The sequence below is a fragment of the Dipodomys merriami genome, unplaced genomic scaffold (genome assembly GCF_024711535.1).
Source record: "Dipodomys merriami isolate MVZ:Mamm:240054 unplaced genomic scaffold, mDipMer1.0.p SCAF_3, whole genome shotgun sequence".
NCBI classification, from domain to species: domain Eukaryota; kingdom Metazoa; phylum Chordata; class Mammalia; order Rodentia; family Heteromyidae; genus Dipodomys; species Dipodomys merriami.
This window is the reverse complement of record NW_027204492.1, coordinates 75,383,135-75,397,127: the sequence shown is the minus strand read 5'-3', so window position 1 is coordinate 75,397,127 and position 13,993 is coordinate 75,383,135. Positions and strand designations below refer to the sequence as shown.

At 40.9% G+C, this 13,993-nt stretch overlaps 1 protein-coding gene across 3 annotated transcripts in view; it reads left to right on the top strand.

Annotated features, from left to right (window-relative positions):
• Positions 1–13,993, top strand: part of Maged1 (MAGE family member D1) — a 56,834-nt gene that overhangs the window by 20,006 nt on the left and 22,835 nt on the right. Inside the window, exon 1 of one of the 3 annotated variants that reach the window (XM_070040355.1) lies at positions 3,675–3,682. The exons of the other annotated variants lie outside the window; for them this stretch is intronic. The gene's annotated coding sequence lies outside the window, so the exon portion shown is untranslated. Of the gene's footprint in view, positions 1–3,674; positions 3,683–13,993 lie in introns of those variants that run through there. 3 annotated transcript variants of the gene reach the window in all.

Below are 13,993 nucleotides of genomic sequence, written 5' to 3'. Positions count from 1 at the left end.
GTTTGGCGAATAGATATTTAGAATTGTAATATCCTCCTGAAGGAGAGATCCTTTAATTAGTATGTAGCGACCTTCTTTATCTCTTCTCACGAATTTTAATTTGAAGTCTATTTTATCTGATATTAGGATTGCAACTCCCGCCTGTTTATGGGGGCCGTTTGCTTGGTAGATTTTGTTCCAGCCTTTCACATTGAAAATGTGTTTGTTTTTATGGGCAAGATGTGACTCCTGCAGGCAGCAGATAGAAGGGTCTTGTTTTTTAATCCAACTAGACAGTCTATGTCGCTTAATTGGAGAGTTCAGTCCATTAACGTTAAGAGATAGGACTGAGAGGTATTTGGGATTTCCTGCCATGTTATCCACCTTCTTGGGGGCTGTGAAAACTGGGTTCTTCCTATGGTTCTTGGATTCTCAGTTTGGGTGCAGTTTCTTGGCCTTTGTTGCGGTCTTGTTGGTTTTCTATGTGTAGGACATCTTTAAGAATCTTTTGTAGGGCTGGTTTGGTGGAGATGTATTGTTTCAATTTTTCTTTGCTATGGAAGGTTTTTATTTGGCCTTCAGTTATGAAGGAGAGTTTAGCTGGGTACAATATTCTTGGTTGATAGTTGTTTGTTTTTAGGGCATGGCATATGTCATTCCAAGCTCTTCTTGCTTTGATTGTCTCTGCTGAGAAATCTGAGGTGATTCTAATTGGTTTCCCTTTATAGGTGATTACCCTCTTCTCCTTGACAGCTTTAAGGATCTTTTCCTTGGTCTGAGTTGATCCTGTGTGGATTATAATGTGAAGGTCGAATGTCCTATTTTGGTCTGGTCTATTTGGGGTTCTAAAAGCTTCTTGTATCTGAATAAGCCTATCTTTTTTTATGTTTGGGAAGTTCTCTGCTCTGATCCTGTTAAACAAATTTCCTAGACCATTAACTTCTGTTTCTAGGTGCTCCTCTACACCCATTATCCTTAGATTAGGCCTTCTGATGATGTCTTCCAGGTGTTGGATAGATCTATCATATTTCTTGGACTTGTCTTGGATGGTTGTATGTTCTTTCTCTATAATATCTAGGCTGTCTTCAATCCCTGAGATTCGATCTTCTGCATGGTCTAACCTGCTGTCAAGACTCTCTACTTTGTTTTTTATCTCTTTTCCTTCTAATTGGTCAGCTTTGATGGCTTCAAGTTCTTTGTTGAAGCTCTGTTTTAGGTCTTGTATGAATTTCTTTACTTCCTTAATTTGGTGTTCAGTGTTTGTTCTCAAATCACTTAGTTGATTGGTTATGGTTTCTTTGGACTCCCATTCCTTCTGTTGGGTTCCATTCAGCATTCCCTTTGTGGTCTCCCTGACTTCCTTCAGCTCTTTGTTAATGGATTCCATGAATGCCTTTAGTGATCTTTGTGTATTCTCTACCTGGTCTCTCAATTCCTGAATTACTCTTTGATTAGCTTCCTCCTGTCTGTGGGATTCCTGCAGTTCTCTTTCTTCCCGTTCGTGGGATTCCTGCAGTTCTCTTTGAGTGTTCTCTGCCTGCTCACGCCATTCCTCCCTTTCTCTTTGAGTATTCTCAAGTTGTTCACGCAAATCCTGTATCACTTTTTGAGTAGCTTCCTCAAGCTTATGATATTCCTGTATAAACTTTTGGGATGCCTCCTCTCTCTCCCTATCACGCTCATACAGAGACCTTTGTAAGTTGTCAAACTTCTCATTCATCATGTTTGCCACCAGTGTTTGTAGGGCTATTTGGGAACTCTCCTCTGGGTTGTTCATTATCTGATTTGACCCCTGATTATCAAGATTGGGAATTGAGATACCCGGATTTGCCATTTTTCTTGTGTTTTTCCGGCTTACTCTGCCCATTTGAGATGAAAATAGCACCAGTTTTGTGCTAGAACACTATCTTAAGGCAACCATCAACCAACGTTTGCATTTATACAGTCAATAGTCTACAGATACCATCTAGTTCAACAGATACATCTATTCAACATCAAACAACTATATGTTATTGGGTTTCGAACCGCAGAGAAGAATTTGGAAAACCAGAAATTTTTAGGGTTAGGGAGAGATGTGGGTAAAAAATAGGAATAGATTGGTGTGGGGAGGCACAGGGAGAGTTAACTATGTCCTAATCTCAATGCAGGAAATGGGTTGGGTAGGTGACAAGTAGAGAGAGAGAGAAAAGGAAGAAAGGGAAAGGTAAATGAAAAGAGACCAGAAAAAATAGAAACGTAAAAATTAATATTATTATGGAGATTAAAAGACCATCTATTTAGAGAGGAATGTGAGTATATTAATAGAAGGGTAGGGACATAGAGGAGAAGTGAAAAACTTAAGAAAATGCTTAAGATATTATATAGGTATAAAGAGGTAGTACTGCTATTAAGGAATTAAAGTCTCAGAGGTTTTGAATTGAGTAATAAATTTGTGGATTAAGTGTGTACACAATGGGGGATAGGGTCTACTAGTTAACTACGGGTTTATCTGAGGATGTGCAGGACAAGAGTTAAGTCACATACAGAAGATCAAAAGAGAGGAAAAGGTGAAAGGGATTAGAAAGGGAGAGAAAAAGATCAGAAGTTCAGTAGAGCTAGACAAAAAAACAAAAATATAGTTAAGAAAGAAAGAAAAAGAGAAAGAAGACAAGAAAAGAAAGGAAAAGGCACATTCATGTATTCCTAAAATAAAAATTATAAGAGGAAAAAAAGTTACTGGAAAACAATTATTTTTTCAAAAAAGGCAAAAATTAAAGATTAATAAAATTTTTAGAAAAGGAAAAAAATTATATATATATAAGGTACCAAAAAGAAAAAAGAAAAAAAAAGAAGAGGAAGAGAAGAAAAAAAAAAGTTCTTTGATTTTTTTTTTTTTTATTTTTTTGGGAGGGGTGGGAAGAATCCTGTATCTCCCTTTTGTCTGTAAACAGCCTCTTGTTGGAGTCTCTGGTCAGGTTAAGGTCCTGTGGCTTGATTGGTTTCTTAAGTCAGTTTGTTCAAACAGGCAGAAAAATGCTCTGCTTTACCCAAGATTTTGAGATCCCCCTCCCAGATTAGTTTACTGGGAGGGTGATCTGCTTTGAGAATCACAAAAGAGGGGGATGCAGTGGTAAGGCTAGGTTCTGGGTTGAGTTGAGGCCTTTCAACAATCAGTAGCTTCTTCCTGGGGCTATTTTGTGAAAACAAACAAACAAACAAACAAACAAACTCACAGAGCCCAGCCTGGAGCCGTTCTCAGGGTTTCTGTTTTTCAATTGATTGTTGAGGCTGCTAGAGGGAGGGGCAGCCTCTGGCTCTGGTTACCCAGTTAGGAAAGCCAGTCCAATGGCTGGTGTCTGAGCTGGGTGACTTTTCCCTGGATGGAGCCGAGTCTGGCAGGTCACTTCGCCGCGGTTAAGTTCTTGTGACCTGCTAAATGACTCTTTTTATTCCAAGGCCTGGGTTGGAGCTGGCAGCTCCTCCGAGCTTTGTCGGTATCCAAGATGGAGATCACCGGTGCTGGGGGGGGGAGGGGTGGCCTTCCCTCCTCTGCTCCCCGAGGAGTGAGGACGTTGGGCTTGTACTCACGTCGAGTCTTGGATCCTGGGTCGTCTCTGGTCTGCAAACTGCAGGATGAAGATTTCCGCTCCTTGTCGGTTCTTGCTGGTGTTGAGTAGGATCCTCTCGCCCGCTGTGTCTGGCTCCTTCGTCCCGGACTCTCTGTGTGAGTGCTCAGGTATGGCCGGCTGCGTTCTCCGCCGCGACCCTGCCGCCGCCGCGGCGGCGGCTGCTGGCAGGCGCTCAGATGTGTCTTTTTGCCTTGGCTTCCCCTCTCTTGTCTAACTCTCTGTCTTGTGATGGCACACTTGGTGTGATTCTCTGGCTTAGGACTGTTCACTGGAACTCTAAAACTGCTTTCTATGCGAGAGCTTGTTCAGATTCCAGCTTCTCCTCCGCCATCTTCCCCTCTCTCTCCCCTAAGAGACTCTTACCTCCAATTAATCAGTAAAAAGCTGGACATGGAAGTATGGTTCAAGCAACAAAGCATGAATCTTGAGCAAAAAAGGCAAGCAAGAGTGTGAGGCCCCGAGTTTAAGTGGACCATTGTTTTTGAGGATTTATTGGCATAGAAAATATAGTTAAAACCACAGGATGAATGAGATTGCTTAAAGCAGTATGGCCCTTCTGTAAAGTAAAGGACATGTACATACATACATGCTGAGGAAACATTTTATCATTGAGCTATATCTTGAACTCTGGACTTGGGCAGTATCCCTCAGCTCTTCAGCTCAAGGCTAGTGCTCTACCACTTGAGCTACAGCGCCACTTCTGGTTTTCTGGTGGTTTATTGGAGGTAAGAGTCTCTTAGACTTCCTGCCTAAACTGGCTCTGAACCATGATCCTCAGATCTCAGCCTCCTGAGTAGCTAATATTACAGGCGTGAGCCACTGGCATCCAGCTATGAGACATAATTTTTTTTTTTGTTCTGGTCATGGGGCCTGAACTCTGGGCCTGGGCGCTGTTCCTCAGCTCTTCAGCTCAAGCTAGCGCTCTACCACTTGAGCCACAGCGCCACTTCCGGCTTTTTTCTTTTTGCTTAGGAAATCGAGGAATCGAACCCAGGGCCTCAAGCATGAAAAGCAAGCGCTCTACCACTGAGCCACCTTCCCGCCCTATGACACATAATTTTTAAATAACCTATTTTTTGTGTGCTGGTACTGGAGTTTGAACTCAAGACCTCACACTTGATTTTCTTCTTGCTCAGCTGGCATACCTTCAGCTCTACTTTTTTTGTGTGTGTGTTGGTAGTGGGGCTTGAACTGTGGGCCTGGGTGCTGTCCCTCAGCTCTTCAGCTCAAGGCGAGTGCTCTACCACTTGAGCTACAGCGCCACTTCCGGTTTTCTGGTGGTTTATTGGAGATAGGAGTCTCACGGTCTCTCCTGCCCGGGCTGGCTTTGAACCGAGATCCTCAGATCTCAGCCTCCTGAGTAGCTAGGATTACAGGCGTGAGCCACCAGCGCCCGGCTCAGCTCTACATTTTTTTTTTTTTTTTTTGGGTCCGGTCGTGGGGCCTGAACTCTGGGCCTGGGCGCTGTCCCTCAGCTCTTCAGCTCAAGGCTAGCGCTCTACCACTTGAGCCACAGAGCTACTTCCGGCTTTTTTTCTTTTTGCTTATGTGGTGCTGAGGAATCGAACCCAGGGCCTTGAGCATGCAAGGCAAGCGCTCTACCACTGAGCCACCTTCCCAGCCCAGCTCTACATTTTTTTAACTTAAATTTTATTGTATGATGTACAGTGAAGTTACAGTTACGTAAGTAAGGTAATAAGCACATTTGCTTTTGAACAGTATTACCTTCTCCTTCATGTTCTGCCACTCCCCTACCTGTTCAGCTCTAATCGTTACTGGTGAATTTTATAGAGGGAATTTCAAAGACTTTTCTGCCCAGGCTGGGTTTGAAATGTGATCTTCCAGGTCTCAACCTCCCCAGTAGCTAGAATTACAGGCATGAGCCACTGGAGCGTAGATTAAATCCCATTTTTATTTTAGAATGTTTATATGTACATAAATTTTATACATAGGTATGTGTGTGCACCATTATCTCATGCTCAGTTTCTTCTATTGCTAATATCTTACATAACCAATATACATTTCTCTTACATTATTTTAACAAAAAGTCCATACTTCATTATATTTTCTTAGGTTTTCTTTGTTTTCTAGCAATATCATATTGTGCTTATTTATTATATCTCCTTATATTTCCCTGGGTTATAACAGTTTCTTAGACTTTTCTCATTTTTGATGATCTTTAACAAACATGAGGAGTATTGTTTAGATCTTTTGTAGAAAAATATTCCTCAATTTAAGCTTATCTGATATTTTTGACCTGCTTGGACTAGAATATGGCTTTTTTAGAGGACTAGTACAGAGATACAGTGCCAGTCAAGTCTTTAAAATGTTAGATATAGTGTATACAAGCATTGAACACTGTGGTGAGCCCTCTTCCTTTTTTGTGCCAGGCCTGGGGTCTGAATTCAGGGCCTGGGTGTTATGCCTAAGGAATTTTGCTCAATACTAGCATTCTACACTTGATCCACAGCTCCATTTCTGGCTTCTTTTGAATGGTTAATTGGAGATAAAAAGTCTCATGGTCTTTTCTACCTTGATTGACTTTGAATCTTGATCTTTATATCTCAGCCTCTTTTTTTTTTGTCGGTCATGGGACTTGAACTCTGGGCCTGGGCACTGTCCCTGCACTCTTCAGCTCAAAGCGAGCACTCTACCACTTGAGCCACAGTGCCACTTCCAGTTTTCTAGTGGTTTTTATTGGAGATAAGAATCTCTCGGACTTTCCTGCCCTGGCTGACTTTGAACCGAGACCCTCAGATCTCAGCCTCCTGAGTAGCTAGGATTACAGGCGTGAGCCACCGGAGCCCGGCAGATCTCAGCCTCTTGAGTGGCTGGTGTTACAGGTATGAGCCATCAGTGCCCCTTTTGTACAATTAATATGCACTAAAGAAAATGAATGACAGTAATTAAAACTGATTTTGATGGGGAGGAAAAGATACCAGAGGGAGGGGTGGATGCTAAATTGAGAGTCAGTGCAACCTATTGATTTTTTTTTGGGTGCTAGTACTAGGACTTGCTCATATGATCTCAGGACCTGGGCATTATTTGTTAGCTTTTTTGCTCAAAACTGGCACTGTACCACTTAAGCCACAACTCAACTTCTGGCATTTTGGTGGTTCATTGGAGATAAGAGTTTCACTGATTTTTGTTGCTTTGTATGGCCCTCTCCCACGGTATAACCCCTGCTTTCACTGTATTTGATGTTGGTATAATTTGTGGAGGGGAAAGGAAGAAACAAATCGTTTAAATAGGGATACAGGTGGACCCATTGCAAAAATGAGATGTACAATATGTTATGTCGAAAAACGAACTTTACGACTTTGGCCTGGGGAAGGGGGGTGAGGGGGAGGGGGAAGCAGGGGTGAGGGGGAAGATGGGAAGGGATGGGAAGGGGAAACAAAGGAGGAGGCAACAATGCTTGTTAAGAAATGTACTCATTACCTTGCTCATGTAATTGTAACCCCTCTGTACAGTATTTTCACAATAAAGAAAAAGAACTTAATAAAAATTTCACTGACTTTCTTGCCCAAGCTGGCTTTGAACCTCAACCCTCAGAACTCAGCTTCTTGAGTAGCTATGATTATTAGTGTGAGACACTGGAGCCCAGTTCTTGAAATTGTTTTTAAAAGGGGAGAGGGGAATCTGGGCACTGTTGGCTTATGCCTATAATTCTAGCTGTTGGGGAGGCTGAGATTTGAGTATCATTGTTTGAAGTAAGCCTGGACAGGAATGTCCATTAGACTCTTATATTCAATTAACCACCAAAACTTCAGAAATGGATCTGTGGCTCAAGTGGTAGAGCTCTGTTCTTCAGCACAAAAGCTCAGGAACAGCCGGGCGCTGGTGGCTCACGCCTGTAATCCTAGCTACTCTGGAGGCTGAGATCTGAGGATCGCGGTTTAAAGCCAGCCCGGGCAGGAGAGACCGTGAAACTCCTATCTCCAATAAAACCACCAGAAAACCGGAAGTGGCGCTGTAGCTCAAGTGGTAGAGCGCTCGCCTTGAGCTGAAGAGCTGAGGGACAGCGCTCAGGCCCAGAGTTCAAGCCCACGACCGACAAAAAAAAAAAAAAAAAAAAAAGCTCAGGAACAGTGCCCAGGCCCTAAGGTCAAGCCCAGGACTGGCACAAAAAAGAGGATCAGTGGATTAAGAAGAGTAATAGAAGGTGACTTTAATCAAAGTACATTTTATGCATGTATGGTAACATCACAGTGAAATCTCCTTGGACACTTAATATATATTAAAAAGGAAAGCAACAACAAAATATGTATGCTGGGTGCCAGTTACTTATGCCTATAATCTTAGCTACTTAAGAAGTTAGATCCAGAGGTTTGTAATTTGCAGCAAACTCAGAAAAGTTTGGTAGATTCCATCTCTAAAATAACCAAAAAAAACCAAAACAAACAAAAACAATAAAACCCCAACTGGACTGGAGAGTGCCAAGCAAGCAAGTGGAAGACCTGGAGTTCAAGTTGAATATGTAATTGTATTGTTTTTATATTTTACCTTAAAACTGCCTTTATTTTGCGCACACGTGTGTGTGTGTGTGTGTGTGTGTGTGTGTGTGTTGTGTGTGTGTGTGTGTGTGTTCACTATCTGGAGTCTCCCCTTTTCAACCTTAAGAATTTTTTTTTGTATTTCTTGCAAGACAGGAAGCAGCTGTTAGCAACCAGTTCTTCCAGGTTTTGTCTAACTGGAAATATTTAAATTATTTTTGTTAATTGAGACCTAGTACATAAAAAATAAAACTCAACATTAAATATTTAAAAAATCTCTAGTTGTACAAAAGGGGACTTACAAATCAGTTTATAAGTAAAATGCCTTTTGATTATGTCACTTCTTTCATCTTTCCCAATCCCACCCATACCCTATAAAAATTTCACATTTTATGGTGTGAAATTCAGCAGTTTTTAGTATATTCACAGTTATGTCACTATCATCTCTATCTGATTCCTGGACATTTTTTCACTGCCCTCTAAAGACATATCAGACTCATTAGTACTTAATTTTTCTTCACCATTCTCTCAGCTCCAGGCAACCACTTTCTATCTCTGAATTTGTCTGTCTAGACATTTCATAAATGGAGTCTTGCTATATGTGGCCTTTTGAGCCTGTCTTCTTCCACTTTGCATAAGATTTCCAACTATCCATATTGTAGCATATATCCTTTTTATGGCTGAATGACATTCCATGGTATGAGTATATAACCATTTGTGATCTATTTATTCGATAATTGATGGAAAGACCTACTACTTATTAGGAATACTGTGCTATGAAATTTGATTATGTATTTGTGCAATTGTATTTTCTTTATCTAGGGCATATACCCAGGAATGGAATTATTGGGTTTTAAGGCTTTGTTTTTTATTTAGTGCTGATACTAGGGCTTGAACTCAGGGTCTTGAGCTCATTTAGCTTTTGCACTCAAGGCTCTGTCACTTGAGTCACCTTCAATTAGGGTGGTTTAAGAGATAAGAATCTCTCTGGGGTTGGGAATGAATGTGGCTTAGTGGTAGAGTGCTTGCTTAGCATGCATGAAGCCCTGGCTTCGATTCCTCAGTACCACATAAATAGAAAAACCAAGATGTGCTGCTGTGGCTCAAGTGGTAGAGTGTTAGCCTCGAGCAAAAGAAGCTCAGGGACAGTGCCCAGGCCTTAAGTTGATGTCTCAGGACTGGCAAAAAAAAAAAAACTCTCTGATTTGTCTGCCTGAGCTGGTTTTGAAAGAGGCTACTCAGGTCTTAGCTTTCTGAGTAGCTAGGATTACAGCAATCTGACACCTGGCTTGGTAACTATATTGCAGTTGCTCTATCACTAGAACTATGTCTTACCCCTGTATTTAACTTTTGAAGATCTGACAAACTGTTTGCAGTGTGGTTGTATCATTTTTACATTACCACCAGAAATATATGATTGCATAATGAAGAATGTGACTTAAAAATAATTTGACTTCTGGCCTCTTTTAAGCTTCATTTCTACATCTTCAACTTTTATCCTGCATCTAAACAAGCTGATAAGAAAATGTGGAGCCAGGCACCAGTGGCTCACACGTGTAATCCTAGCTACTCAGGAGGCTGAGATCTGAGGATCACGGTTCAAAGCCAGCCTGGGCAGGAACAGCTGTGAAATTCTTATTTCCAGTAAACCACCAGAAAATCAGAAGTGGTGCTGTGGCTCAAGTGATAGAGTGCTCGCCTTGATCTGAAGAGCTGAGGGACAGTACCCAGGCCCAAAGTTCAACCCCCATAACCGACAAAAAAAATAAAATAAAGTAAAATAAAATGGAAAAGAAAATGTGGGATGGAAGTCCCATCCTTTAGTGAAAAGTCAAGCAAGAGCATAAAGCCGTGAGTTCAATCCCCAATACCAGCACCAAAAAAAAAAAAAAAAAAAAAAAAAAAGAATCAAAGAAAGAAAGAAAGAAAGAAAGGAAAAAATAAATGTGGGTGGCTTCTTTCTCATTTGAAGCTGAGAAAACATTCAGAGATCATGCCAGAGCCTTCCTGCATGAGGGAACCCTCACCTTGGCCGATTTGATTCCCACAGGTCCTCTTACAGATTTAGCCAATTCAGAAGTTTATAGATAATTTAATAGCATATAGGGATAGAACTATATGTTTGAGGACCACCTTAGAGTAACCCTGGATCATGCATCCAAGGCCCATATCTTTGTGTGTAATTTAAACCTCGCTTCTTGACTAGTTGCTTATATGGCTCAAAGTCTCAACCTGAGTTTGATTCTGATAGCTGATGGATCTTGAGGGAAGTTATTAGGAAGAGACTTTAGTGAAAGAACAGTCATTAGGGAGTGTAGAATCCACCCCAGCCATCCCAGAGAACCACAAAGAGACAAGTCACATACAGGAGGAGGATTATAAGGAGATTTATTGGTGGAGCAATCTCCCCACAGGAGAATGGGCAATATGGCATCTGCCCCCATCTTGTGAGTAGCTTATAACTCCAGGGCTAGAGGGAAGGTACTCTGCATGTGCAGGCCTGGGTGGAGCTGGGGCCTACAGGCTGCCCAGTAAATGTAGTGGGTGGGGCTGAGTATCTGCCCTGGGGAGAATGCTATCAGGGAAATGGAAAAGAAGCAGCCATTTTGTGGCTTGTTGTAGTCTACACACTTAAGGGAAAGTGGTTGAATACCTTGATTGTTGCTGTTACTTATATCTTTTTTTATTGTGAAAATACCATACAGAGGGGTTACAATTACATGGGCAAGATGAGTACATTTTTTATCAAGAATTGTTGCCTCCTCCTTTGTAGCTCTTACAACAAAATTTCTGCTCCTTGGTATTACAGGGAAAAACATCCTTGGCATAGGGTGACAGGTAATTAAAACCCAATGTATGGCCCTGATCCTTAAATCCTGTACAACCATCATTGCAATCAAGATGACCCCTTACTATGACAATGCTGATTTGAGGCTGTCTGTGGCAAAAGATTTATAAATATAAACAAGGTAGACCCAACCTCAGTAACAAAAGAAAATAAAGGAAGTAAACGAAAGAAAAAGACGCTTGGATGAATGAACAAATAGTCAGTTTGACCCAATTAGAATGCAGAATTTACCAAAAGATTTTACTACAGCTAAAAGGGCACTAATTGGTACTGAAAGGTAGCATTGGCAAACTCTCATGATAGCCCAAATACGATAATACTGGGGCTCAAGTTGGATATACCTCAGAATCCCACTAAATTTAAGCAAGTTATCTCATAATTTTTTAGGGGTGTTTGTATTTTGTTTGTTTTCTTCGTACTGGTCCTTGTGCTTGAACTCAAGGCCTGGGTGCTGTCCCTTCACTTTTGCTCAAGGCAAGCACTATACCATTTCTGACTTTGAGTAGTTCATTGGAGATGAACATCTCATGGACTTTCCTGTCTGGGATGGCTTTGAACCTCAGATCTCAGCCTCCTGAGTAGCTAGGATTATAGGCATCAGCCATAGGCATCTGGCAATATTTGGGACTTTTGATTTTGATTTGCATTTCCTTTATGGATAAGGATATTGAACTTTTCATCTATCTATTAGCAATTTGGATTTCTTCTTGTGAGTACTCTGTTCAGTTTACCTGCTCATTTATTTATTGGATTAATTTTTGAGTTCTTTGTATATTCTAGATATTAATCCATTACCAATTAGTCAAGATTTTCTAACAATACAAGCTTGTTTCTTGGTTCTGAGAATTGGTGTTTTTGTTGCACAGTGATTAATTTGATGTAGTCCTGTTTGTGAATTCTTGCTCCAAGGTTCTGGATGTTTCAAGATCCATTCAGAAAAAAATTTACTTGTGCCTATAACTTCCAGAATTTATCCTATGTTTTCTATAGTAGATTTAAGGTTTCAGGTGTTACTTTGAGCTCTTTGATTCAACTAGAGTTGATTTTTATACAGGGAAAGAGGTAGAGATACAGTTTTAGTTTGCTGCAGGTGGATTGATATTTACTGTTCACAGCATCGTTTGTTGAAGAGATTGGTTCTTCTCTATTGTATGGTTTTGGCTCCTTTGTCAGAAATCAGTTGACTGTAGCTATGTGGTTTTATTCCAGGGTCTTCTGTATTTTTTTGTGTGTGCTGGTACCAAACTGCTTTTGTTACTATGGTTCTGCAGTATAATTTGGAGCCTGGTATTGTGATACCTTCAGTGGTGCTCTTTTTGCCTGGGATTGGTTTTTTGCTTGGATCTTTTATGCCTCCATATGAATTTTTTGATTGATTTCTATAATTTGTGAGGAATTATATTGGGGATTTGATATTCTGTTGTATCCAGAGATTGCTTCTGGAAGTATGGCCATTTCCATGATAATAATTTGTTAATCCATGAGTATGGGAGAGTTCTTTCCATCTTCCAATGTTTTTTAAATTTCTTTCTTCTAAATACATATGGAACAATAAAAGACCCCGAATAGCAAAAACGATCCTCAACAGAAAGAACAGTGCTGGAGAAATATCAATACCAAATTTCAAACTCTACTATAAAGCCATAGTAATCAAAACAGCTTGGTACTGGCACAAGAACAGACCTCAGGACCAATGGAATAGAATTGAAAACCCAGAAATGAACCTAAAGACCTTAGCCATCTAATCTTCAATAAGGGAGCTAAAAAAATGGAATGGAAGAAAGACAGCCTCTTCAGTAAATGGTGCTGGCAAAATTGGTTAACTACTTGTAGAAAACTAAAGCTAGATCCTTATATATCACCCTGCATCAGAATCAACTCCAAATGGATCAAAGACCTCGGAGTTAAAGCAGACACACTGAAAACATTACAGGATGGAATAGGAGAAACCCTAGGTCTCCTTGGCACAGGCTGAAATTTTCTTAATAGAGACCCAGAAACACAACAAATCAAAGAAAGTTTGGACAAATGGGACTGCATGAAATTGCAGAGCTTCTGCATGGCAAAGATCATAGCTAGCAAGGTCAATAGAAAGCCCACAGATTGGGAGATCTTCACTATCCATATAATGGACAAGGGTCTCATATCTAAAATATACCTGGAACTCAAAAAATTAAATCCCCCAACAACAAATCTTCAAAGAAACAACTGCCCAATAAATAAGTGGGCTAAAGACTTAAAGAGAAACTTCTCTGAAGAAGAAAGAAGGATGGCCAATAGACACATGAAGAAATGCTCAACCTCCCTAGCCATAAAAGAAATGCAAATCAAAACAACATTGAGATACCACCTCACCCCAGATAGAATGGCTAAAATCAAGAACTCTAATAACAACAAATGCTGGAGGGGATGTGGACAGAAGGGAACCTTACTGCATTGGTTTTTTTTGGGGGGGGGGGCGTCTGGTCGTGGGGCCTGAACTCTGGGCCTGGGCGCTGTCCCTCAGCTCTTCAGCTCAAGGCTAGCGCTCTACCACTTGAGCCACAATGCCACAATGCTTATGTGGTGCTGAGGAATTGAACCCAGGGCCTCAGGCATGCAAGGCAAGCGCTCTACCACTGAGCCACCTTCCTAGCCCCAGCTTACGTTGTCTTAACAAGTATGTAGATGTTAGTGGAAACATAGGGCTATGTAGTAGCACCATGAGCAAAACAGTACATTATATTTTATATAGGGCCTTGCTTTTGCCTGTGAGCACAAGCCTCATACCTATGTCTCCCACATAGCTGGGATTATAGACATGAACACTATGTCTACCTTTTTTATTGGGATAGAGTTTCACAAACTTTTGTCTGGATTGGTGGTCCTCCTGACCTCTGTTTCCCAAGTAACTAGAACAACAAGCATGAGCCAGCATGCTCAGTCTCTATAGTATGTCTTATGTTAGAGAAACATAGTGTAATTAGAGTATAGAGGAGCCATAGTAAGAAAGAATTGGGGATAAGATGCATTGTGTTCATAAACTGACCCATTGAATTGAAATCCTTAAAGATACTACTACT